This window comes from Oncorhynchus keta, unplaced genomic scaffold (genome assembly GCF_023373465.1).
Source record: "Oncorhynchus keta strain PuntledgeMale-10-30-2019 unplaced genomic scaffold, Oket_V2 Un_contig_29918_pilon_pilon, whole genome shotgun sequence".
NCBI classification, from domain to species: domain Eukaryota; kingdom Metazoa; phylum Chordata; class Actinopteri; order Salmoniformes; family Salmonidae; genus Oncorhynchus; species Oncorhynchus keta.
In genome coordinates, this window is record NW_026286791.1 from 1 (window position 1) to 27,059 (window position 27,059).

General features: G+C 50.2%; 3 long non-coding RNA genes and 1 pseudogene across 6 annotated transcripts; 2 read left to right on the plus strand and 2 right to left on the minus strand.

Annotated features, from left to right (window-relative positions):
- The first annotated feature begins 134 nt into the window (after positions 1-134).
- LOC127923503 (myosin heavy chain, embryonic smooth muscle isoform-like) overlaps positions 135-27,059 on the plus strand; it is a 29,176-nt pseudogene continuing 2,251 nt past the window's right edge.
- On the minus strand, positions 17,987-18,762 carry LOC127923502 (uncharacterized). Its single transcript, XR_008114553.1, has 3 exons — positions 18,450-18,762; positions 18,349-18,415; positions 17,987-18,157 (listed from the first exon to the last, which is right to left on the minus strand). It is a non-coding gene; the product is annotated as an uncharacterized LOC127923502 (long non-coding RNA).
- Positions 19,426-20,389, plus strand: LOC127923501 (uncharacterized). Of its 4 annotated transcripts, none has more exons than XR_008114551.1 (3): positions 19,426-19,536; positions 19,577-19,918; positions 20,351-20,389. It is a non-coding gene; the product is annotated as an uncharacterized LOC127923501 (long non-coding RNA). The 4 variants fall into 4 exon arrangements; XR_008114552.1 differs by lacking the exon at positions 20,351-20,389 and adding an exon at positions 20,265-20,303; XR_008114549.1 differs by lacking the exon at positions 20,351-20,389 and adding an exon at positions 19,961-20,135.
- On the minus strand, positions 23,066-26,310 carry LOC127923500 (uncharacterized). Its single transcript, XR_008114548.1, has 5 exons — positions 26,122-26,310; positions 25,217-25,491; positions 24,582-24,866; positions 23,497-24,021; positions 23,066-23,111 (listed from the first exon to the last, which is right to left on the minus strand). It is a non-coding gene; the product is annotated as an uncharacterized LOC127923500 (long non-coding RNA).

Below are 27,059 nucleotides of genomic sequence, written 5' to 3' on the forward strand. Positions count from 1 at the left end.
TCCTCAACATGCAGGTCAGTAGAGAGACAGGCCTCCAGCCTCAACATACCCAGGTCAGTGGAGAGAGAGAGGTCAGTAGTGTTACAGAAAGAGAATATAGAGTTTGACCTTTGACCCCCCTCTCTCTCGTCCAGCTGTCTGACTGTAAGAAGCATCTGGATGAGCAGCAGGGGAACAGTGGAAGTCCTGGAGGAGGAAGAAAGCATGCAGAAGAGGAGACCTGGAGGCTGCCAACTCACAGTACGACAGTACACATACATGATAAATATACTGTATATAACAATTGATATATTTATAATAAAACATGTGTAGGATCTTAATTTGATCCTCCAATTTGTTGCTGAGAATTTTCCTGCGCGGCAGGAATGAGCAGATGATCTTCGTGATTTAAATAAATTCACTGAAGAACCTGCACCAAGCACAGTTATATTAACAGCATTGCACTTTTTTGTGGGGGACTAGAGGGGGGGATTAGAGGGGACTAGGGGGACGAGAGGGGGACTAGGGGGACGAGAGGGGGACTAGAGCTCGTAGCAACATTATGGACTGTAAGCGTTGAAATCCTGTTGCTGCAGGATTATTTTGCTGCGACATTACTGGTCAAATGAAGATCCTGCCTCTGTATAGACATACTGTATATATAATATATATAACTAACCATAGGTATACATGTTACTCCTCCATGGTGTGTTTGTAGGTATGAGGAGAAGGTGTGTGCCTATGATAAACTGAAGAACAGGATCAGACTACAGCAGGAACTGGAGGACATTCTGATGGACCTGGACAACCAGAACTTGGTCTCTAACCTGGAAAAGAAACAGGAAGTTTGACCAGGTTAGTAGTCCATTCAACTCAATTCAACTTCATTAAACCAGACAACTCAGTTCAATTCAAGTTCAACTCATTTCAATTCATTCAACTCAATTCAACTCATTTCAATTCATTTCAACTCAATTCAACTCATTAAACTCAAATCGATTCAACTCAGTTCAATTCAATTCAATTCAATTCAATTTTCAACTCTTTTCAACTTAATTTATCCCCTCAGGGCAATTAAGAAAGGAAGTCAGTAACAACAAGTATCATAATCAACCCGCAACACCCTCCACACAACAGATATCATTTCTTAGCCTGGTTCCGTATCTGTTTGTGCTGTCTTGCCAACCTTTAACAGCTATTATCTTTGCCTCCACCTGTGAAAATCTGTTATTTTCTCATCTCCCCTCCCTCCCCTCCTCTCTCCCTCCCTCTCTCCCTCCCTCTCTCCTCCCTCCCCTCCCCTCTCCTCTCCTCTCTTCTCTTCTCTTCTCTTCTCTTCTCTTCTCTTCTCTTCTCTTCTCTTCTCTTCTCTTCTCCTCTCCTCCTCCTCCCTCCCTCCCTCCCCTCTCTCCCTCCCTCCCCTCCCTCCCCACCTCTCCCTCCCCTCCCTCCCTCCCTCCCTCCTCTCCTCTCCTCTCTTCTCCTCCCACTCCCCTCCCTCCCTCCCTCCTCCCTCCCTCCCTACCTCTCTCCCTCCTCCCTCCCTCCCTCCCTCCCTCCTCCTCCCTCTCCCTCCCTCCCTCCTCTCCTCCATCCCTCCCTCCCACCCCTCCCTCCCTCTCTCCCTCCCTCCTCTCCTCTCCTCCCTCGCTCCTCTCTCTCCTCTCTCTCTCCTCTCCTCTCCTCTCTCTCTCCTCCCTCCTCTCCTACCTCTCCTCTCCTCCCTCCTCTCCTCTCCCTCTCCTCTCCTCCCTCCCTCCTCTCCTCCCCTCCTCCCTCCCTCCTCTCCTCCCTCCCTCCTCCACCTCTCCTCCCTCCCTCCTCCTCTCCTCCCTCCCTCCCTCCTCTCCTCCCTCTCCTCCCTCCCTCCCACCTCTCCTCCCTCCCTCCTCTCCTCTCCCTCCTCTCCTCCCTCCTCCCTCCCTCCTCCCTCCCTCCCTCCCACCTCTCCTCCCCTCTCCCTCCCTCTCCTCCCTCCCTCCCTCCCTCCCTCCCTCCCTCCTCCCTCCTCTCCTCCCTCCCTCCTCCTCCCTCCTCTCCCTCCTCCCTCCCTCCCTCCTCTCCCTCCCTCCCTCCCTCCCTCCTCCTCCTCTCCCTCTCCTCCCTCCCTCCCTCCCTCCTCTCCCTCCCTCCTCTCCTCCCTCCTCTCCCTCCCTCCCTCCCTCCCTCCCTCCTCCTCCCTCTCCTCTCCTCCCCTCTCTCCCTCCCTCCCTCCTCTCCTCCCTCCCTCCCTCCCCTCCCTCCCTCCCTCCCTCCCTCCCTCCTCTCCTCCCTCCTCTCCTCTCCTCTCCTCTCCTCCCTCCTCCTCCCTCCCTCCCTCCCTCCTCCCTCCTCCCTCCCCTCCCTCCCTCCTCCCTCTCCTCTCCTCCCTCCCTCTCCTCCCTCCCTCCCTCCCTCCTCCCTCCCTCCCTCCCTCCCTCCCTCCTCTCCTCCCTCCCTCCCTCCCTCCCTCCCTCCCTCCCTCCCTCCCTCCTCTCCTCCCTCCTCCCTCCCTCCCTCCTCCCTCCTCCTCTCCTCCCTCCCTCCCTCCTCTCCTCCCTCTCTCCTCCCTCCCTCCCTCCCTCCTCCTCTCCTCTCCTCCCTCCCTCCCTCCTCTCCTCCCTCCCTCCCTCCCTCCTCCTCCCTCCCTCCCTCCTCCTCTCCTCCCTCCTCTCCTCCCTCCTCCCTCCCTCCCTCCCCTCCTCCCTCCCTCCTCTCCTCCCTCCCTCCCTCCTCTCCTCCCTCCTCTCCTCCCTCCCTCCCTCCTCCTCTCCTCTCCTCCTCCCTCCCTCCCTCCTCTCCTCCCTCCTCTCCTCCCTCCTCCCTCCCTCCTCCCTCCTCTCCTCCCTCCCTCCCTCCTCTCCTCTCCTCTCTCCCTCCCTCCTCTCCTCCTCTCCCTCCTCCTCCCTCCTCTCCTCCTCCTCTCCTCCCTCCCTCCTCCTCCTCTCCTCCCTCCTCCTCCTCTCCTCCTCCCTCCTCCTCCTCTCCCTCCCTCTCCTCCCTCCCTCCCCTCCTCCCTCCCTCCCTCCCTCCTCTCCCTCCCTCCCTCCTCTCCTCCCTCCCTCCCTCCCTCCTCTCCTCCCCTCTCCTCTCCTCTCCTCTCCTCCCTCCCTCCCTCCCTCCTCCACCTCTCCTCCCTCCCTCCCTCCTCTCTCCTCCTCCCTCCTCTCTCTCCTCTCCCCTCCCTCTCCTCCCTCCCTCCCTCCTCTCCTCCCTCCCTCCCTCTCCTCTCCCTCCCCTCCCTCCCTCTCCTCCCTCCTCTCCTCCCTCCCTCCTCTCCTCTCCTCCCTCCCTCCCACCCTCTCCTCCCCTCCCCTCTCCCTCCCTCCCTCCCTCTCCCTCCCTCCCTCCCTCCTCCTCCTCTTCTCCCTCCCTCCTCCCCTCCCCCTCTCCCTCCCTCCTCTCCTCCTCTCCCTCCCCTCCCTCCCTCCCTCCCTCCTCCTCCCTCGGTCCTCCCTCCCTCCCTCTCCTCTCCTCCTCTTCTCCTCTCTCCTCCTCCCCTCCCTCCCCTCCCTCCTCTCCTCCCTCCCTCCCTCCCTCCCCCCTCCCTCCCTCCCTCCCCTCCTCTCCTCCCCTCCCTCTCCCTCCTCTCCTCCCTCCCTCCTCCCTCTCCTCCCTCCCTCCCTCCCTCCTCTCCTCCCCTCTCCCTCCCTCCTCCTCTCCTCCCTCCCCTCCTCTCCTCCTCTCCCTCCCCTCCCTCCCTCCCTCCACCCCTCCCCCTCCCTCCCTCCACCCCCTCCTCCCCCTCTCCTCCCCTCCTCCCTCCCTCCCTCCACCCCTCCCCTCCTCCCTCCTCCCTCCCTCCTCCCTCCTCCTCCCCCTCCTCTCCTCCCTCCTCCCCCTCCCTCCTCTCCCTCCCTCCCCTCCTCCCTCCTCTCCCCTCCTCCCCTCCCTCCCTCCCTCCCTCCCTCCCTCCCTCCCCTCCCTCCCTCCTCTCCTCCCTCCCTCCCTCCCCTCTCCTCCCTCCCACCTCCTCCCCTCTCTCTCTCCCTCCCTCCTCTCCTCCCTCCCTCTCCTCCCCTCCTCCCTCCCTCCTCCCTCCCCTCCCTCCCTCCCTCTCCCTCCCTCCTCCCCTCCTCCTCCTCTCTCTCCCTCCCTCCTCTCCTCCCCTCCCTCCCTCCCTCCCTCCTCTCCCTCCCCTCCTCCCTCCCCTCCCTCCTCTCCTCCCTCCCTCCCACCCCTCCTCCCTCTCCTCCCTCCCTCCCTCCCACCTCTCCTCCCCTCTCCCTCCCTCCTCTCCTCCCCTCCCTCCTCTCCTCCCCCCTCCCTCCCCTCTCCTCCCTCCTCCTCCTCCCTCCCCTCCCCTCCTCCCCTCTCCCTCCCTCCCTCCTCTCCTCCCTCCCCTCCCCTCCCTCTCCCTCCCTCCTCCCTCCTCCCTCCCCCTCCCTCCTCCACCCTCCTCTCCTCCTCCTCCTCCCCTCCTCTCCTCCTCCTCTCCCTCCCTCCCTCCTCCTCCCTCCCTCCCACCCCTCCCCCCTCTCCCTCCCCTCCTCTCCTCCCCTCCCTCCCTCCCTCCTCCTCCTCCCTCCCCTCCCTCCCTCCCTCCTCCTCCCTCCACCCCTCCTCCCCTCTCCCTCCTCTCCTCCCTCCTCCCTCCTCTCTCCCTCCCTCCCCTCCTCCCCCTCTCCTCCCTCCCTCTCTCCTCCCTCCCTCCTCCCTCCTCTCCTCCTCCCCTCCTCCCTCCCTCCCTCCACCCCTCCTCCCCTCCTCCCTCCTCCCTCTCCTCCCCTCTCCCTCCCTCCTCTCCTCCCTCCCCTCCTCCCTCCCTCCCTCCTCCCTCCCTCCCTCCCTCCCTCCCCTCCCTCCCCTCCCTCCCTCCTCTCCTCCCCTCCCTCCCTCCCTCCCTCTCCTCCCTCCCTCTCCTCCCTCCCTCCTCCCTCTCCTCCCTCCCTCCTCCCTCCCTCCCTCCCTCCTCTCCTCCCTCCCCCCTCCCTCCTCCTCTCCTCCCTCCCTCCTCTCCTCCCTCCCTCCCCTCCTCCCCCTCCCTCCCCTCTCCCTCCTCTCCCTCCTCCCTCCCTCCTCCCTCCCTCCCACCCCTCCTCCCTCCTCCTCCTCCCTCCCTCCTCTCCTCCCTCCCTCCCTCCCCCCTCCCTCCTCCCTCCTCCCTCCCACCCCTCCTCCCCTCCTCCCTCCCTCCTCTCCTCCCTCTCCCTCCCTCCCTCCTCCCCTCCCTCTCCTCCCTCCCCTCCCTCCTCCCTCCCTCTCCCCTCCTCCCTCCCTCCCTCCCTCCCTCCTCCCCTCCTCCTCCCCTCCCTCCCTCCCACCCCCCTCCCTCCCCCTCCCTCCCTCCCCTCTCCTCCTCCTCCTCTCCTCCCTCCCTCCTCCCCTCCCTCCCTCCTCTCCCCTCCCCTCCTCCCTCCCTCCCTCCCCCCTCCCCTCTCCCTCCTCCCTCTCCCTCCTCCCCCCTCCCCCTCCCTCCCTCCCTCCCTCCCTCCCTCCCCTCCTCCCTCCCTCCCTCCCTCCCCTCCTCCCTCCCCCTCCCCTCCCCTCCCTCCCACCCCTCCCTCCCTCCTCTCCCTCCCACCCCTCCTCTCCTCTCCCTCCTCCCCTCCTCCCTCTCTCCCTCCCTCCCACCCCCTCCTCCCCCTCTCAGATGCTAGCAGAGGAGCGTTCCATCTCCGGTAAGTATGCTGAGGAGCGTGACCGAGCGGAGGCGGAGGCCAGAGAGAGAAGGAGACGCGGGCGCTGGCTCTGGGGAGGGCCTTGGAGGAGATGCAGGGCTCCTGGAGGAGCAGGAGAGAAGCAACAAGGCCCTCAGGGCAGAGATGGAGGACCTGGTCAGCTCCAAGGACGATGTCGGGAAGAACGTGAGTGTGTTTGTATCTCTCTCTCTTCACTCTCTCCCTCTCTTTCTCTCTCTCTTTCTCTCTTTCTCTCTCTTTTACTTTCTCCTTTCACTATCTCCCTTTCTCTCCCTCTCTCTTCTCTCTCTCTCTTTCACTCTCTCTCTTTTACTCTCTCCCTTTCACTATCTCCCTTTCTCTCCCTCTCTTTCACTATCTCCCTTTCTCTCCCTCTCTTTCTCTCCCTTTCACTCTCTCTTTCTTTTCTCCCTCTCCTCTTTCACTATCTCCCTTTCTCTCCCTCTCTTTTCTCTTTCTCTCTCTCTCCTTTCACTTCTCTCCCTCCTTTTCTCTCTCCCTTTCTCTCCTCTCTTTCACTATCTCCATTTCTCTCCCTCTCTTTCTCTCCCTCTCTTTCTCTCCCTCTCTTTCCTCTCTCTCCCTTTCTCTCCCCTTTTCTCTCCTCTTTCTATCTCCTTTCTCTCCCTCTCTTTCTCTCCTTTCTCTCCTTTCTCTCCCTCTCTTTCTCTATCTTCCTTTCTCTCCTCTCTTTCTCTCCTCTTTTTTCTCTCTCTCTCTTTCTCCCTCTCTTTCTCTCCCTCTCTTTCTCTCCCTCTCTTTCTCTCTCTCTTTTCTCCCTTTTCTCTCTCTCTCTCTTTCTCTCCCTCTCTTTCTCTCTCTCTTTTCTCTCCCTTCTTTCTCTCCCTCTCTTTTTCTCTCCTTTCTTTCTCTCTCTCTTTCTCTTTCTCTTTCTCTCCCTCTTTCTCTCCCTCTTTTCTCTCCTCTCTTTTTCTCTCTCTCTCTTTCTCCTCTCTCTCTCCCTTTCTCTCCCTCTCTTTCTCTCCTCTCTTTCTCTCCTCTCTTCTTTTTCTCTTTCTTTCTCTCTCTCTCTCTCTCTTTCTCTCCCTCTCTTTCTCTCCCTCTTTTCTCTCCCTCTCTCCCTTCTCTCCCTTTTCTCTTTTTGTCTCCTTTCTCTCCCTCTCTTTTTCTCTCTCTTTTTCTCCCTCTCTTTCTCTCCCTCTCTTTCTCTCCCTTTCTCTCCTCTCTTCTCTCCTCTCTTTCTCTCTCTCCCTTTCTCTCCCTCTCTTTCTCTCTCTCTCTCTCTTCTCTCTCCCTCTCTTTCTCTCCCTCTTTTCTCTTCTTCACTCTCTCCTCTCTTTCTCTCCCTCTCTTTCTCTCCCTCTCTTTCTCTCCTCTTCTCTCTCCCTCTCTCCCTCTTCTTTCTCTCCCTCTCTTTCACTATCTCCTTTCTCTCCCTCTCTTTCACTCTCTCCTTTCTCTCCCTCTTTTTCTCTCTCCTCTCTTTCTCTCCCTCTCTTTCTCTCCCTCTTTTTCTCTCTCTCTCTTTCTCTCCCTCTCTTTCTCTCCCTCTCTTTCACTCTCTCCCTTTCTCTCCCTCTCTTCCTCCCTCTCTTCACTCCTCTCTCTCTCTCCTTTCTCTCCTCTCTTTCTCTCCTCCTTTTCTCTCCCTCTCTTTCTCTCCCTCTCTTTCACTATCTCCCTTTCTCTCCTCTCTTTCTCTCCCTTCTCTCCCTCTCCCTTTCTCTCCCTCTTTCTCTCTCTCTCTTTCTCTCCCTCTCTTTCTCTCCCTCTCTTTCTCCATCGAGCTCTCTCTTTCTTTGTCTCTCTCTCTCGTGCCCCTGTTGTCAGGTTCATTGTGACTGATTGTGTTGTGGGTTGGTCAGGTCCATGAGTTGGAGAAGACCAAGCGAGGTCTGGAGGCGGTGCTGGATGAGATGCGGACCCAGATGGAGGAGCTGGAGGACGAGCTACAGGTCGCGGAGGATGCTAAGCTACGTCTGGAGGTCAACACGCAGGCCATGAAGACACAGCATGACAGAGACCTGCAGGGACGAGACGAACAGGGGGAGGAGAGGAGGAAACAACTACTGAAACAGGTAGGAGACAGGGAGGGGAGGAGGAGACAGGGGGAGGGGAGGAGGAGACAGGGGGAGGGGAGGAGGAGACAGGGGAGGGGAGGAGGAGACAGGGGAGGGGAGGAGGAGACAGGGGAGGAGAGGAGGAGACAACTACTGAAACAGGTAGGAGACAGGGGAAGGGGAGGAGGAGACAGGGGAGGGGAGGAGGAGACAGGGGAGGGGAGGAGGAGACAGGGGGAGGGGAGGAGGAGACAGGGGGAGGGGAGGAGGAGACAGGGGAGGGGAGGAGGAGACAGGGGGAGGGGAGGGGAGGAGGAGACAGGGGAGGGGAGGAGGAGACAATTACTGAAACAGGTAGGAGACGGGGAGGGGAGGAGGAGACAGGGGAGGGGAGGAGGAGACAGGGGAGGGGAGGAGGAGACAGGGGGAGGAGACAGGGGACAGGGGAGGGGAGGAGGAGACAGGGGAGGGAGGGGAGGGGAGGGGGGGAGGGAGACAGGGGGAGGAGAGGAGGAGACAACTACTGAAACAGGTAGGAGACAGGGGGAAGGGGAGGGGAGGAGACAGGGGAGGGGAGGAGGAGACAGGGGAGGGGAGGAGGAGACAGGGGGAGGGGAGGAGGAGACAGGGGGAGGGGAGGAGGAGACAGGGGAGGGGAGGAGGAGACAGGGGGAGGGGAGGAGGAGACAGGGGGAGGGGAGGAGGAGACAACTACTGAAACAGGTAGGAGACGGGGAGGGGAGGAGGAGACAGGGGGAGGGGAGGAGGAGACAGGGGAGGGGAGGAGGAGACAACTACTGAAACAGGTAGGAGACGGGGAGGGGAGGAGGAGACAGGGGAGGGGAGGAGGAGACAGGGGAGAATGAGGGGAGGAGAGAGGGGAGGGGAGGAGGAGACAGGGGGAGGGGAGGAGGAGACAGGGGAGGGAGGAGGAGACAACTACTGAAACAGGTAGGAGACGGGGAGGGGAGGAGGAGACAGGGGAGGGGAGGAGGAGACAGGGGAGGGAGGAGGAGACAGGGGAGGGGAGGGGAGGAGACAGGGGGAGGAGGAAACGGGAGGGAGGAGACGGGGAGGGGAGGAGGAGAGGGGAGGGAAGGAGGAGACAGGGGAGGGGAGGAGGAGACAACTACTGAAACAGGTAGGAGACAGGGGAGGGGAGGAGGAGACAGGGAGGAGAGGAGGACACTAGGGAAACAGGTAGGACCAGGGAAGGAGAGGGGAGGGGGGTGTCTAATCTCCCTCATTCTCTCCTGGGGCGGAGCTGGAGGAGGAGAGGAGGAGCATGTGGGGGTGACACTAACTCTCTCTCCTCCCTCCTCTCTCCCTCCCTCCTCCTCTCCCCCCTCCCCCTCTCTCCCTTCCTCCCTCCCCTCCCTCTCCCCCTCTCCTCCAGGTGCGTGAGCTGGAGGGTGAGCTGGAGGAGAGAGGGGCAGCGTGCGGGGGCGACAGCAGGGAGGAAGAAGCTGGGGGAGGTGAATGATCTGGAGGACCAGGTGGAAGCCACCAGTAGGGGGCGGACGAGGCCGTCAAACAGCTGCGCAAGATACAGGTCAGTCACACACCACAGAGGAACAACACTGAGATCCTGGATGTAGGGGAAGGTAGACTCTGATCCTGGCTGTAGGGGGGGAGAAGATCCTGGAAGGGGAAGTTGTCTGTGGACTCTGATCCTGGCTGTAGGAGGAAGTTGTCTGTGGACTCTGATCCTGGCTGTAGGGGGAAGTTGTCTGTAGGGATCCTGGATGTAGGGGGAAGTTGTCTGTAGACTCTGATCCTGGATGTAGGGGGAAGTTGTCTGTGGACTCTGATCCTGGATGTAGGGGAAGTTGTCTGTAGACTCTGATCCTGGATGGAAAAGTTGTCTGTAGACTCAGGATCCTGGCTGTAGGGGGAAGTTGTCTGTGGACTCTGATCCTCCTGGGGGGAAGTTGTCTGTGGACTCTGATCCTGGCTGTAGGGGGAAGTTGTCTGTAGACTCTGATCCTGGCTGTAGGGGAAGTTGTCTGTAGACTCTGATCCTGGCTCCTAGGGGAAGTTGTCTGTAGACTCTGATCCTGGCTGTAGGGGGAAGTTGTCTGTAGACTCTGATCCTGGCTGTAGGGGGAAGTTGTCTGTAGACTCTGATCCTGGGTGAAGGGGAAGTTGTCTCTGATCCAGTCTGTAGACTCTGATCCTGGATGTAGGGGGAAGTTGTCTGTAGACTCTGATCCTGGCTGTAGGGGGAAGTTGTCTGTAGACTCTGATCCTGGCTGTAGGGGGAAGTTGTCTGTAGACTCTGATCCTGGCTGTAGGGGGAAGTTGTCTGTGGACTCTGATCCTGGATGTAGGGGAAGTTGTCTGTGGACTCTGATCCTGGACCAGGGGAAGTTGTCTGTAGACTCTGATCCTGGCTGTAGGGGGAAGTTGTCTGTGGACTCTGATCCTGGATGTAGGGGGAAGTTGTCTGTAGACTCTGATCCTGGATGTAGGGGAAGTTGTCTGTAGACTCTGATCCTGGCTGTAGGGGAAGTTGTCTGTAGACTCTGATCCTGGCTGTAGGGGGAAGTTGTCTGTAGACTCTGATCCTGGCTGTAGGGGGAAGTTGTCTGTAGACTCTGATCCTGGCTGTAGGGGGAAGTTGTCTGTAGACTCTGATCCTGGCTGTAGGGGAAGTTGTCTGTGGACTCTGATCCTGGATGTAGGGGAAGTTGTCTGTAGACTCTGATCCTGGATGTAGGGGAAGTTGTCTGTAGACTCTGATCCTGGCTGTAGGGGGAAGTTGTCTGTAGACTCTGATCCTGGCTGTAGGGGGAAGTTGTCTGTAGACTCTGATCCTGGCTGTAGGGGGAAGTTGTCTGTAGACTCTGATCCTGGATGTAGGGGGAAGTTGTCTGTAGACTCTGATCCTGGATGTAGGGGGAAGTTGTCTGTAGACTCTGATCCTGGCTGTAGGGGGAAGTTGTCTGTAGACTCTGATCCTGGCTGTAGGGGGAAGTTGTCTGTAGACTCTGATCCTGGCTGTAGGGGGAAGTTGTCTGTAGACTCTGATCCTGGCTGTAGGGGGAAGTTGTCTGTGGACTCTGATCCTGGGTGAAGGGGGAAGTTGTCTGTGGACACTGATCCTGGGTGTAGGGGGAAGTTGTCTGTAGACTCTGATCCTGGCTGTAGGGGGAAGTTGTCTGTAGACTCTGATCCTGGCTGTAGGGGGAAGTTGTCTGTAGACTCTGATCCTGGCTGTAGGGGGAAGTTGTCTGTAGACTCTGATCCTGGCTGTAGGGGGAAGTTGTCTGTAGACTCTGATCCTGGCTGTAGGGGAAGTTGTCTGTAGACTCTGATCCTGGCTGTAGGGGGAAGTTGTCTGTAGACTCTGATCCTGGCTGTAGGGGGAAGTTGTCTGTAGACTCTGATCCTGGCTGTAGGGGAAGTTGTCTGTAGACTCTGATCCTGGCTGTAGGGGAAGTTGTCTGTAGACTCTGATCCTGGCTGTAGGGGGAAGTTGTCTGTAGACTCTGATCCTGGCTGTAGGGGGAAGTTGTCTGTGGACTCTGATCCTGGCTGTAGGGGGAAGTTGTCTGTAGACTCTGATCCTGGCTGAAGGGGGAAGTTGTCTGTGGACTCTGATCCTGGGTGTAGGGGGAAGTTGTCTGTAGACTCTGATCCTGGATGAGGGGGAAGTTGTCTGTAGACTCTGATCCTGGATGTAGGGGGAAGTTGTCTGTAGACTCTGATCCTGGCTGTAGGGGGAAGTTGTCTGTAGACTCTGATCCTGGATGTAGGGGGAAGTTGTCTGTAGACTCTGATCCTGGCTGTAGGGGGAAGTTGTCTGTGGACTCTGATCCTGGCTGTAGGGGGAAGTTGTCTGTAGACTCTGATCCTGGCTGTAGGGGGAAGTTGTCTGTAGACTCTGATCCTGGCTGTAGGGGGAAGTTGTCTGTAGACTCTGATCCTGGATGTAGGGGGAAGTTGTCTGTAGACTCTGATCCTGGCTGTAGGGGGAAGTTGTCTGTGGACTCTGATCCTGGGTGTAGGGGGAAGTTGTCTGTAGACTCTGATCCTGGGTCCGTTTAGCATTTCTCCACTAATGACTTCCATTTCCTCCTTCTCCGGCTCCTATTCCTTCTCCTCTCCTTCCCTTCTCCTCCTCCCCGCTCCTCCTCCTCCCCACTCCTCCTCTCCTCTCCTCCTCCCTCCTACTCAGGCCCAGATGAAGGAGCTCCAGAGGGAGGTGGAGGATTCCCGTGCAGCCCAGAAGGAGGTACTGTCCTCAGCCAGGGAGTCAGAGAGGAGAGCCAAGACCCTGGAGGCCAGCTTCATGCAGCTACAGGAGGTACAGTCTTCTCTGTCTCCCCCTCCCCCCTCTCTCCCTCTCTCTCCCTGTCTCTCTCTTTGTCCTCCCCCCTCTGTCTCTGCCCCTCCCTCCCCCTTCTCTCTCCCCCTTCTCTCGCCCTTTCTCTTCCTCCCTCCTCTCGCCCTTTCCCCCTCTCCCTCTGTCTCTCTCTTTGTCCTCCCATGTTAACATGGGAGAATATTGCCTTGTGATACACACATCACTAGAACCTTCACTCTGACTCTCTCCTGTTCTTGTCTCCTAACATGCCCCCCCTCTCCCCCTCCATCTCTTCACTATTTGTCCCCCTGTAGGACTTGGCTGCGGCAGAGAGGGCTCGTAAACAGGCCGAGACAGAGAGAGATGAGATGTCTGAGGATCTGGCCAGCAACTCTGGAAAGTGAGTGTGTAGGCTACTTTTAAAAGGTCCCCTAGATGTGTCCCAAATGCCACCCTATAGGCCATTGGTCCGTGGTCTAAAGTAGTGCACTACAAAAGGGAATAGGATGTAATATGGGACACAGGCCTCATCTCTTTTCCTTCATCTGTATTGATGTAGAACATCTGGACATGTGACAACATCCTCAGTACTGTTAACACCTAACCCTTACCCCTTACCCCTTAACCCTTAACCCTACCCTAAAACTAACCTAACCCTTAACCCTTAACCCTTAACCCAAACCTAACCCTTACCCCTTAACCCAAACCTAACCTAACCCTTACCCCTTAACCCAAACCTAACCTAACCCTTACCCCTTAACCCTACCCTAAAACTAACCTAACACCTAACCCTTAACCCTTAACCCAAACCTAACCATACCCTAAAACGACCCCTTAACCCTTAACCCAAACCTAACCTTACCCCTAAAACTAAACCTAACCCTTACCCCTTAACCCTTAACCCTACCCTAAAACTAACCTAACCCTTACCCCTTAACCCTACCCTAAAACTAACCTAACCCTTACCCCTTAACCCAAACCTAACCCTTAACCCTGAACCCAAACCTAACCTTTAACCCTTAACCCTTAACCCAAACCCCTAACCCAAACCTAACCATACCCTAAAACTAACCTAACCCTTAACCCAAACCTAACCTAACCCTTAACCCAAACCTAACCTTTAACCCTTAACCCTTAACCCTTAACCCAAACCTAACCATACCCTAAAACTAACCTAAACCTAACCCTTAACCCTTAACCCTTAACCCAACCTAACCCTTAACGCTTAACCCAAACCTAACCCTACCCTAAAACTAACCTTAACCCTTAACCCAAACCTAACGATACCCTAAAACTAACCTTAACCCAAACCTAACCATACCCTAAAACTAACCTAACCCTTGACCCAAACTTAACCATACCCTAAAACTAACCTAACCCTTAACCCAAACCTAACCATACCCTAAAACTAACCTTAACCCTTAACCCAAACCTAACCATACCCTAAAACTAACCTAACCCTTGACCCAAACTTAACCATACCCTAAAACTAACCTTAACCCTTAACCCAAACCTAACCATACCCTAAAACTAACCTAACCCTTAACCCAAACCTAACCATACCCTAAAACTAACCTAACCCGAGACCCAAACTTAACCATACCCTAAAACTAACCTTAACCCTTAACCCAAACCTAACCATACCCTAAAACTAACCTAACCCTTATGCCTAAACCTAACCCTTAACCCAAACGTAACCCTTAAACCTAACCCTTAACCCAAACCTAACCCTACCCTAAAACTAACCTAACCCTTAACCCAAACCTAACCCTAACCCTTAAACTAAACCATAACCCAAACCTAACCTTTAACCCTTAACCCTAACCCAAACCTAACCTAAACCTTAACCCAAACCTAACCATACCCTAAAACTAACCTTAACCCTTACCCCAAACCTAACCCTACCCTAAAACTAACCTAACCCTGAACCCAAACCTAACCCTACCCTAAAACTAACCTTAACCCTTAAACCTAACCCTTAACCCAAACTTAACCCTTAAACCTAACCCTTAACCCAAACCTAACCTAACCCTTAACCCAAACCTAACCTTTAACCCTTAACCCAAACCTAACCTAACCCTTAACCCAAACCTAACCCTACCCTAAAACTAACCTAACCCTTAACCTTAACCCTTAAACCTAAACTTAACCCTTGACCCAAGCTTAACCCTTAAACCTAACCCTTAACCCAACTTAACCCTTAAACCTAACCCTTAATCCAAACTTAATTCTTAAACATTAACCTAACCCTTAACCCAAACTTAACCCTTAACACAAACTTAACCCTTAAACCCAAACTTAACCCTTAAACCTAAACCTTAACGCAAACTTAACCCTTAAACCTAACCCTTAACCCAAACTTAACCATACCCTAAAACTAACCTTAACCCTAATGCCTAGACCTAACCCTTAACCCAAACTTAACCCTTAAACCTAACCCTTAACCCAAACTTAACCATACCCTAAAACTAACCTTAACCCTAATGCCTAGACCTAACCCTTAACCCAAACTTAACCCTTAACCTCAACCTTAAGGCGTCCCATCTAGACATCTAAATGCTAAATGCGCTACGCTAAATGCTAATAACCTCGTTAAAACTCAAACGTTCATTAAAAACATGCAAATTGAATTAAAGCTAACTCTGTGAATCCAGGCAACAAGTAAGATTTTTAAAATGCTTTTTAACCCAGCATGAGAAGCTATTATCTGATAGCATGTAACACCCCAAAAGACCCGCAGGGGACGTAAACAAAATAATTAGCACCGGTGCTACACAAAACACAAATAAAATATAAAAATTCATTACTTTTGACCATCTTCTTTGTTGGCACTCCTAATGTCCCATAAACACTATTGGGTCTTTTAACCCAATTAAATCCGCCCATATAAGCCTAGATTAATCTATGAAGACTGTGTTCAACAAAAACCGTTTTATAACGTAACGTCATTTTTAAAATTAAAAAAGTCCGATAAACTTTAACAAAACACTTCGAAAACTTTTGTAATGCAACTTTAAATTAGTAAACGTTAATAAACGATCAAATTATCCCGATGTAATTCTTAACGTCTGGAAATAACCTAAATCTCAACCAAAATATCCTTAACCTGAAGAAATGGGCTGTCTCTTGTTCGTTTAACCAAGAAACTTAAGCCTAGGCAAATGACAAGACTGTTGACATCGTGTAAACTTAATTGCAACCTCGGCCCCATTTAACTGGTTCACCTTTATCAATAAGCCTTAAACCATGGATATATTTTTCCATTTAACAGTGGTCAGATTTTCCTTGCACTTTTGTAACGTTCTGTTATAGGGATTTAGTTTTATAAACATCTGAGTGTTTTCTATCCACCATACTAATCATATGCATATAATTCCTGGTATGAGTAGCAGGGTGCTGAACTGTTGCGCAATTTTTAACAGAATGTTCGAAAAAGTAGGGGGTAGGAGTAACAGGTTAAACCTAACCCTTAACCAAAAACTTAACCCTTAAACTTAACCCTTAACCCAAACTTAACACTTAAACCTAAACCTTACCTTTAACTAATTAGTTTCTCCCATTCAATTCAGTGCAGACTATTGACATTTATACTGTAAGTCTCTGCTCATCTGCTCCTCCTCCTCTTCTTCTCCTCCTCCTCCTATCCTCCATCCTCCTCCTCTCCTCTTCATCTCTCCTCCTCTTCTCAGGTCTATGATGTCCGATGAGAAGCGCCGTCTGGAGGCTAAGATCAGCCAGCTAGAGGAAGAGCTGGAGGAGGAGCAGGCCAACATGGAGAACCTCCACGACCGCCTCCGGAAGACACAGCAACAGGTAGGAGAGGAGGGGAGTATACACTAGGTAGTGTGTAGGTGGGAGGGGAGTGTGCTTTAGGTAGGGTTTACGGGGAGGGGAGTATGCACTAGGTAGTGTGAAGGGAGGAGGAGCAGACCAAGAGACGAGTGACTTCCCTACCTCTTCCCTTTACTGTCTCCCTACCTCTTCCCTTTACTGTCTCCCTACCTCTTCCCTTTACTGTCTCCCTTTACTGTCTCCATACCTCTTCCCTTTACTGTCTCCCTACATCTTCCCTTTACTGTCTCCCTTTACTGTCTCCATACCTCTTCCCTGTACTGTCTCCCTACCTCTTCCCTTTACTGTCTCCCTACCTCTTCCCTTTACTGTCTCCCTACCTCTTCCCTTTACTGTCTCCCTACCTCTTCCCTTTACTGTCTCCCTACCTCTTCCCTTTACTGTCTCCCTATACTCTCTCCCTTTACTGTCTCCATACCTCTTCCCTTTACTGTCTCCCGACCTCTTCCCTTTACTGTCTCCCTTTACTGTCTCCATACCTCTTCCCTTTACTGTCTCCCTTTACTGTCTCCCTACATCTTCCCTTTACTGTCTCCCTACCTCTTCCCTTTACTGTCTCCATACCTCTTCCCTTTACTGTCTCCCTTTACTGTCTCTATACCTCTTCCCTTTACTGTCTCCCTTTACTGTCTCCATACCTCTTCCCTTAACTGTCTCCCTTCCTCTTTTACTGTCTCCCTTTACTGTCTCCATACCTCTTCCCTTTACTGTCTTCCTTTACTGTCTCCCTACCTCTTCCCTTTACTGTCTCCCTACCTCTTCCCTTTACTGTCTCCCTACCTCTTCCCTTTACTGTCTCCCTACCTCTTCCCTTTACTGTCTTTACTGTCTCCCTTTACTCCATACCTCTTCCCTTTACTGTCTCCCTTTACTGTCTCCCTACCTCTTCCCTTTACTGTCTCCCTACCTCTTCCCTTTACTGTCAGACCAGAAGGAATCTCCTGTCTCTTCCCCCTGGTCTTAACCTCTTCCTCCCATGACCCCCTCTTTAAAGTGATGATGTGTGCGTCTCTCTATCCTTTCCCCCTAGGTGGATCAGTTGAGCAGTGAGCTGCAGGCTGAGCGTAGTTCCTCCCAGAGCAGTGAGGGCGCCAGACAGCAGCTCGAGAGGCAGAACAAGGATCTGAAGGTCAAGCTACAGGAGATGGAGGGTCAGGGAAGGTCAAAGTTCAAATCCTCCATCGCCGCCCTGGAGGCCAAACTACACCAGCTGGAGGAGCAGCTGGAGCTGGAGAACAGGTAAGGACAGGAGAGGGGGAGGAGAGGAAGGAGAGGGCTGGAGAACAGGTAAGGACAGGAGAGGGGGAGGAGGAGAGGAGGAGACAGGAACAGCTCTGGCTGGAGAACAGGTGGGGTCAGGAGAGGATGATGGGAAATGTAGTTCTTACTCACATGGTCATGATGAACTACATAAAGAACTTGATCTCAATGCAACAGGCAAGGTAGGTAAATATACACTCTCTGGACAGTTTATTAGGTACACCAAAAACGTATCCTTCCTACAGAAGGCCGCGTGGCCGTGGATTGCTATATAAAAGAGGCAGACAGGCATCAAGGCATTCAGTTACTGTTCGATTGAACTTTAGAATGGGTAAAACCAGTGACCTAAGCGACTTCGAGCGAGGTGGAGGGGTCGAAGGAGAACGGCAACAATCGTGCAATCCAACAGACGGGACACAAACAGGCAAATAACGGCGCTGTACAACAGTGGTGTGCAGAACGGCATCTCGCGAATGCACATCTCATCGATCTCTGTCACGGATGGGCTGTTGCAGCAGACGACCGCACCGGGTTCCCCTCCCATCTGCTACAAACAGGAAGAAGCGGCTCCTGTGGATAAGTGATCCACTACAATAGAGAAGTGGGAAAACATCGCCTGGAAAATGACAGCGAGTTCAGTTTACTTGAGTGGCCAGATCAGTCCCCAGGTCAGTCCCCAGACCGGTCCCCAGATGAATCCCCAGACCAGTCCCCAGATGAATCCCCAGACCAGTCCCCAGATGAATCCCCAGACCAGTCCCCAGGTCAGTCCCCAGACCAGTCCCCAGACCAGTCCCCAGATCAGTCCCCAGACCAGTCCCCAGATGAATCCCCAGACCAGTCCCCAGATGAATCCCCAGACCAGTCCCCAGGTCAGTCCCCAGACCAGTCCCCAGACCAGTCCCCAGATCAGTCCCCAGGTCAGTCTCCAGGTCAGTCCCCAGACCTCAACCCAATAGAATATCTTTGCGATGAGATGGAACTGACTGTTCCCAGTATGAGTGTACCGCCGTCCAATCTGCAGAAAAGTTTTTCGACAACTTGTAGAATGCCCCGAAGAATTCAAGCTGTTCTGGAGGCAAAGGAAGGTCCGACCCTGTACTAGATGGGTGTACCTAATAAACTGATGACTATACCGAAAATAAACTGGACCTGGTACTAGATGAGTGTACCTAATAACCTGTCCGGGTACTAGATGGGTGTACCTAATAAACTGGACCTGGTATTAGATGGGTGTAGCCAATAAACTGGACCTGGCACTAGATGGTGTACCTAATAAACTGGACCTGGTACTAGATGGGTGTACCTAATAAACTGTCCGGGTACTAGATGGGTGTACCTAATAAACTGGACCTGGTACTGGATGGGTGTACCTAATAAACTGGACCTGGTACTAGATGGATGTACCTAATAAACTGGGCCAGGTACTAGATGGGTGTACCTAATAAACTGGACCTGGCACTAGATGGTGTACCTAATAAACTGGACCTGGTACTAGATGGGTGTACCTAATAAACTGGACCTGGTACTAGATGGATGTACCTAATAAACTGGGCCAGGTACTAGATGGGTGTACCTAATAAACTGGACCTGGCACTAGATGGTGTACCTAATAAACTGGACCTGGTACTAGATGGGTGTACCTAATAAACTGGACCTGGTACTAGATGGATGTACCTAATAAACTGGGCCAGGTACTAGATGGGTGTACCTAATAAACTGGACCTGGCACTAGATGGTGTACCTAATAAACTGGACCTGGTACTGGATGGGTGTACCTAATAAACTGGACCAGGTACTAGATGGATGTACCTAATAAACTGTCCGGTGAGTGTATAAGCCCAATAGTAATACTATAGTGATAATATAATAATAATAATAATAATAATAATATAATAATAATAATAATAATATATATAATAATAATATAATAATAGTAATACTATAGTGATGGAATGGATAGTGCAGTATTATTACAGTTGGATCATTACAGTTGGATGCATTGGTACCTTTCTGACTATTCAGATTGTTGGTAGAGGACATCAATGGGACTCCCTGCCTAAAGAAAGGTTAAATAAAATATATATCAGCTGTTAGGTTCAAGTTTATTGTGTGTGTCCAGAGAGAGACAGCTATAAGGTTCTAGTTTGTTGTGTGTGTCCAGAGAGAGACAGCTGTTAGGTTCTAGTTTGTTGTGTGTGTCCAGAGAGAGACAGCTGTTAGGTTCTAGTTTGTTGTGTGTGTCCAGAGAGAGACAGCTGTTAGGTTCTAGTTTGTTGTGTGTGTCCAGAGAGAGACAGTTGGAGGTTCTAGTTTGTTGTGTGTGTCCAGAGAGAGACAGCTGTAAGGTTCTATTTTGTGCAGGTTCTATTACAGTTGTTGTGTGTGTCCAGAGAGAGACAGCTGTAAGGTTCTAGTTTGTTGTGTGTGTCCAGAGAGAGACAGCTGTAAGGTTCTAGTTTGTTGTGTGTGTCCAGAGAGAGACAGCTGTAAGGTTCTAGTTTGTTGTGTGTCCAGAGAGAGACAGCTGTAAGGTTCTAGTTTGTTGTGTGTGTCCAGAGAGAGACAGCTGTAAGGTTCTAGTTTGTTGTGTGTGTCCAGAGAGAGACAGCTGTTAGGTTCTAGTTTGTTGTGTGTGTCCAGAGAGAGACAGCTGTTAGGTTCTAGTTTGTTGTGTGTGTCCAGAGAGAGACAGCTGTTAGGTTCTAGTTTGTTGTGTGTGTCCAGAGAGAGACAGCTGTAAGGTTCTAGTTTGTTGTGTGTGTCCAGAGAGAGACAGCTGTAAGGTTCTAGTTTGTTGTTGTGTGTGTCCAGAGAGAGACAGCTGTAAGGTTCTAGTTTGTTGTTGTGTGTGTCCAGAGAGAGACAGCTGTAAGGTTCTGGTTTGTTGTGTGTGTCCAGAGAGAGACAGCTGTTAGGTTCTAGTTTGTTGTGTGTGTCCAGAGAGAGACAGCTGTTAGGTTCTAGTTTGTTGTGTGTGTCCAGAGAGAGACAGCTGTTAGGTTCTAGTTTGTTGTTGTGTGTGTCCAGAGAGAGACAGCTGTTAGGTTCTAGTTTGTTGTGTGTCCAGAGAGAGACAGCTGTAATGTTCTGGTTTGTTGTGTGTGTCCAGAGAGAGACAGCTGTAAGGTTCTAGTTTGTTGTGTGTGTCTGTTAGGTTCAGAGAGAGACAGCTGTAAGGTTCTGGTTTGTTGTGTGTGTCCAGAGAGAGACAGCTGTAAGGTTCTAGTTTGTTGTTGTGTGTCCAGAGAGAGACAGCTGTTAGGTTCTAGTTTGTTTGTGTGTGTCCAGAGAGAGACAGCTGTTAGGTTCTAGTTTGTTGTTGTGTGTGTCCAGAGAGAGACAGCTGTAAGGTTCTGTGTGTGTTGTGCTGTGTGTGTGTGTGAGAGAGACAGCTGTAAGGTTCTAGTTTGTTGTGTGTGTCCAGAGAGAGACAGCTGTAAGGTTCTAGTTTGTTGTGTGAGTCCAGAGAGAGACAGCTGTAAGGTTCTGTGTTTGTGTGTGTGTGTGTGTGTGTGTGTGTGTGTGTGTGTGTGTGTGTGTGTGTGTGTGTGTGTGTGTCCAGAGAGAGACAGACCAACGCTAAAGCAACGCGTCAGAAAGAGAAGAAACTGAAGGATCTGACCATCCAGATGGAGGAAGACAGGAAACAGGCAGAGCAGTACAAGGACCAGGTAACACACACACACACATACTATTTTTGAGTTTGCTTTTTGGCTTCCTACCCTTATGTGTGTGTGTGTGTGTGTGTGTGTGTGTGTGTGTGTTTGTGTGTGTGTGTGTGTGTGTGTGTGTGTGTGTGTGTGTGTGTGTGTGTGTGTGTGTGTGTGTGTGACTAGGCGGAGAAGGCTAACGTGCGTGTGAAGCAGCTGAAGCGTCAGCTTGAGGAGGCGGAGGAGGAGTCTCAACGGGTTGCCGCGGGACGCAGGAAGTTACAGAGAGAACTGGACGAAGCCTCCGAGGCCAACGACGCCCTCAGTAGGGAGGTGTCGGCCCTAAAGAGCAAACTCAGGTACACACAGGTTATTCCGCCTGGCTAAATACAACACTATGCAGACATCACACTGAAGTCCACCTCGAGATGATGTTTTTACACCAGGTAGGTGCTGTGAAGTTGTTTTACAGGGTTACGGCCATAGTAGAAATGCAGCTCTTTCCATTTGAAGTGATCGTGTTAGCGGTGTTGTTAGCTAGCTCCTCTGAACAACAGTGTGAGAGAGAGAGAGCACATGTTCTATGCCAGGTGAATTCTCGCCTCATTAGCTCGTTGTTATGGATGTATACAAATACATGTCACTAGAAAAACAGCTTAAAACAAATGCAGCTACTGTTGCTGTTAATCTGGCTGCACAGTTGGACGTGACTGTAACATGCTGACGAGACCGGGCGCGCACGTGCGCTATCGTGTGCATGTTTTTTTTGTTTTGTCTATCCACACGCGACGTGGCCAGGACACGCAGGTTGAAATATCAAAAACACACTCTGAACCAACTACATTCATTTGGAGACAGGTCGAGACGCATGAAACATTCATTGGCAATTTAGCTAGCTAGCTTGTTGTTGCTAATTTGTCCTGGGATATAGACATTGAGTTGTTATTTTACCTGAAATGTACAAGGTCCTCTACTCTGACTATTAATCCACAGATAAAAGGGTAAACCGAGTTTGTGTCTAGCCAGAATCTCTCCTCCTTCCGTCTTCTTCTTCTTCTGGACTTTATATGGTGGTTGGCAACCAACTTTAAGGTGCATTACCACCACCAACTGGACTGGAGTGTGGACCTCAGGTTCATCTTTCAATCACCCACGTGGGTATATGCTGCTAAAAACCAATGAGGAGATGGGAGAGGCGGGACTTGCAGCGCTTTAAGCGTCAAAAATAGAACCAAGTTCTATTAGTGCCTGGCTACGCAGACGCTAGTTGATGCTACGCAGACGCTAGTTGACGCTACGCAGACGCTAGTTGACGCTACGCAGACGCTAGTTGACGCTACGCAGGTGCTAGTTGACGCTACACGGACGCTAGTTGGCACTACGCAGACGCTAGTTGACGCTACGCAGACGCCAGTTGACGCTATGTGACGCTGCGCAGACGCTAGTTGACGCTACGCAGACGCTAGTTGACACTACGCAGACGCTAGTTGACACCAAGCAGACGCTAGTTGACGCTATGCAGATGCTAGTTGATGCTACGCAGACGCTAGTTGACGCTACGCAGACGCTAGTTGACGCTGGTTGACGCTACGCAGACGCTAGTTGACGCTACGCAGACGCTAGTTGACGCTACGCAGATGCTAGTTGACGCTACGCAGACGCTAGTTGACGCTCGCAAGCAGTTTGGATTAAATGATTGAATAACATGTATGTGTACATTTATTTTGCAACGCTGGTGGCACACGACGCAAGCGGTGGGGTCAACGTGTAAGTTAGCAGTAGTTAGCAGCAGTTAGCAGTAGTTAGCTAGCTAGCAAGGGATAAGAACGTTGTCAATTAAATACAACACACTACACCTGACCTGTATATAGTAGACAATACAACACTACACCTGGCCTGTATATAGTAGACAATATAACACTACACCTGGCCTGTATATAGTAGACAATACAACACTACACCTGACCTGTATATAGTAGACAATATAACACTACACCTGACCTGTATATAGTAGACAATATAACTCTACACCTGGCCTGTATATAGTAGACAATATAACACTACACCTGACCTGTATATAGTAGACAATATAACACTACACCTGACCTGTATATAGTAGACAATATAACACTACACCTGGCCTGTATATAGTAGACTATATAACACTACACCTGGCCTGTATATAGTAGACAATATAACACTACACCTGGCCTGTATATAGTAGACTATATAACACTACACCTGGCCTGTATATAGTAGACAATATAACACTACACCTGGCCTGTATATAGTAGACAATACAACACTACACCTGACCTGTATATAGTAGACAATATAACACTACACCTGACCTGTATATAGTAGACAATACAACACTACACCTGGCCTGTATATAGTAGACAATACAACACTACACCTGGCCTGTATATAGTAGACAATATAACACTACACCTGGCCTGTATATAGTAGACAATATAACACTACACCTGGCCTGTATATAGTAGACAATATAACACTACACCTGGCCTGTATATAGTAGACAATACAACACTACACCTGACCTGTATATAGTAGACAATACAACACTACACCTGACCTGTATATAGTAGACAATATAACACTACACCTGACCTGTATATAGTACACAATATAACACTACACCTGGCCTGTATATAGTAGACAATATAACACTACACCTGGCCTGTATATAGTAGACAATATAACACTACACCTGACCTGTATATAGTAGACAATATAACACTACACCTGGCCTGTATATCGTAGACAATACAACACTACACCTGACCTGTATATAGTAGACAATACAACACTACACCTGACCTGTATATAGTAGACAATACAACACTACACCTGGCCTGTATATAGTAGACAATATAACACTACACCTGGCCTGTATATAGTAGACAATACAACACTACACCTGACCTGTATATAGTAGACAATATAACACTACACCTGGCCTGTATATAGTAGACAATATAACACTACACCTGGCCTGTATATAGTAGACAATATAACACTACACCTGGCCTGTATATAGTAGACAATACAACACTACACCTGGCCTGTATATAGTAGACAATACAACACTACACCTGACCTGTATATAGTAGACAATATAACACTACACCTGACCTGTATATAGTAGACAATATAACACTACACCTGGCCTGTATATAGTAGACAATACAACACTACACCTGGCCTGTATATAGTAGACAATATAACACTACACCTGGCCTGTATATAGTAGACAATACAACACTACACCTGGCCTGTATATAGTAGACAATACAACACTACACCTGGCCTGTATATAGTAGACAATATAACACTACACCTGGCCTGTATATAGTAGACAATATAACACTACACCTGACCTGTATATAGTAGACAATATAACACTACACCTGACCTGTATATAGTAGACAATACAACACTACACCTGGCCTGTATATAGTAGACAATATAACACTACACCTGACCTGTATATAGTAGACAATATAACACTACACCTGACCTGTATATAGTAGACAATATAACACTACACCTGGCCTGTATATAGTAGACTATATAACACTACACCTGGCCTGTATATAGTAGACAATATAACACTACACCTGGCCTGTATATAGTAGACAATATAACACTACACCTGGCCTGTATATAGTAGACAATATAACACTACACCTGGCCTGTATATAGTAGACAATACAACACTACACCTGACCTGTATATAGTAGACAATATAACACTACACCTGACCTGTATATAGTAGACAATACAACACTACACCTGGCCTGTATATAGTAGACAATACAACACTACACCTGGCCTGTATATAGTAGACAATATAACACTACACCTGGCCTGTATATAGTAGACAATATAACACTACACCTGACCTGTATATAGTAGACAATACAACACTACACCTGGCCTGTATATAGTAGACAATATAACACTACACCTGACCTGTATATAGTAGACAATATAACACTACACCTGACCTGTATATAGTAGACAATATAACACTACACCTGGCCTGTATATAGTAGACAATATAACACTACACCTGGCCTGTATATAGTAGACAATATAACACTACACCTGGCCTGTATATAGTAGACTATATAACACTACACCTGGCCTGTATATAGTAGACAATATAACACTACACCTGGCCTGTATATAGTAGACAATACAACACTACACCTGACCTGTATATAGTAGACAATATAACACTACACCTGACCTGTATATAGTAGACAATACAACACTACACCTGGCCTGTATATAGTAGACAATACAACACTACACCTGGCCTGTATATAGTAGACAATATAACACTACACCTGGCCTGTATATAGTAGACAATATAACACTACACCTGGCCTGTATATAGTAGACAATATAACACTACACCTGGCCTGTATATAGTAGACAATACAACACTACACCTGACCTGTATATAGTAGACAATACAACACTACACCTGACCTGTATATAGTAGACAATATAACACTACACCTGACCTGTATATAGTAGACAATATAACACTACACCTGGCCTGTATATAGTAGACAATATAACACTACACCTGGCCTGTATATAGTAGACAATATAACACTACACCTGACCTGTATATAGTAGACAATATAACACTACACCTGGCCTGTATATAGTAGACAATACAACACTACACCTGACCTGTATATAGTAGACAATACAACACTACACCTGACCTGTATATAGTAGACAATACAACACTACACCTGGCCTGTATATAGTAGACAATATAACACTACACCTGGCCTGTATATAGTAGACAATACAACACTACACCTGACCTGTATATAGTAGACAATATAACACTACACCTGGCCTGTATATAGTAGACAATATAACACTACACCTGGCCTGTATATAGTAGACAATATAACACTACACCTGGCCTGTATATAGTAGACAATACAACACTACACCTGGCCTGTATATAGTAGACAATACAACACTACACCTGACCTGTATATAGTAGACAATATAACACTACACCTGACCTGTATATAGTAGACAATATAACACTACACCTGGCCTGTATATAGTAGACAATACAACACTACACCTGGCCTGTATATAGTAGACAATATAACACTACACCTGGCCTGTATATAGTAGACAATATAACACTACACCTGGCCTGTATATAGTAGACAATACAACACTACACCTGGCCTGTATATAGTAGACAATATAACACTACACCTGGCCTGTATATAGTAGACAATATAACACTACACCTGACCTGTATATAGTAGACAATATAACACTACACCTGACCTGTATATAGTAGACAATACAACACTACACCTGGCCTGTATATAGTAGACAATATAACACTACACCTGACCTGTATATAGTAGACAATACAACACTACACCTGACCTGTATATAGTAGACAATACAACACTACACCTGGCCTGTATATAGTAGACAATATAACACTACACCTGACCTGTATATAGTAGACAATACAACACTACACCTGGCCTGTATATAGTAGACAATATAACACTACACCTGGCCTGTATATAGTAGACAATATAACACTACACCTGGCCTGTATATAGTAGACAATACAACACTACACCTGGCCTGTATATAGTAGACAATATAACTCTGCACCTGGCCTGTATATAGTAGACAATATAACACTACACCTGGCCTGTATATAGTAGACAATATAACACTACACCTGGCCTGTATATAGTAGACAATATGACACTACACCTGACCTGTATATAGTAGACAATATAACTCTGCACCTGACCTGTATATAGTAGACAATATAACACTACACCTGGCCTGTATATAGTAGACAATACAACACTACACCTGGCCTGTATATAGTAGACAATATAACACTACACCTGGCCTGTATATAGTAGACAATATGACACTACACCTGACCTGTATATAGTAGACAATATAACTCTGCACCTGACTGAAGACCAGCCAAAACAAGACCATTTATGATGTTGATGTTCTTCCTCTTCCTCTTCCTCTTCTGTCTCTGACACCTCTTCAAACCTGTCCTTTAGATATTAACTTGCCCTCAAACGCTTCTCTGTCTGCCTCTCGCTGAGTCATCTTTACTTCGGCAATCAACTTAATACTCACATCATTACTTGACTTGGGAATCTACAGCAACTCTGCAGCTAATTCAACTAAGTTTTTTTGATGACACTTTCTCAAACTCTTCCTCAAAGTCTTCCTTAAACTCTTCCTCAAAGTCTTCCTTAAACTCTTCCTCCAATTCTTCCTTAAAGCCTGCCTCAAACTC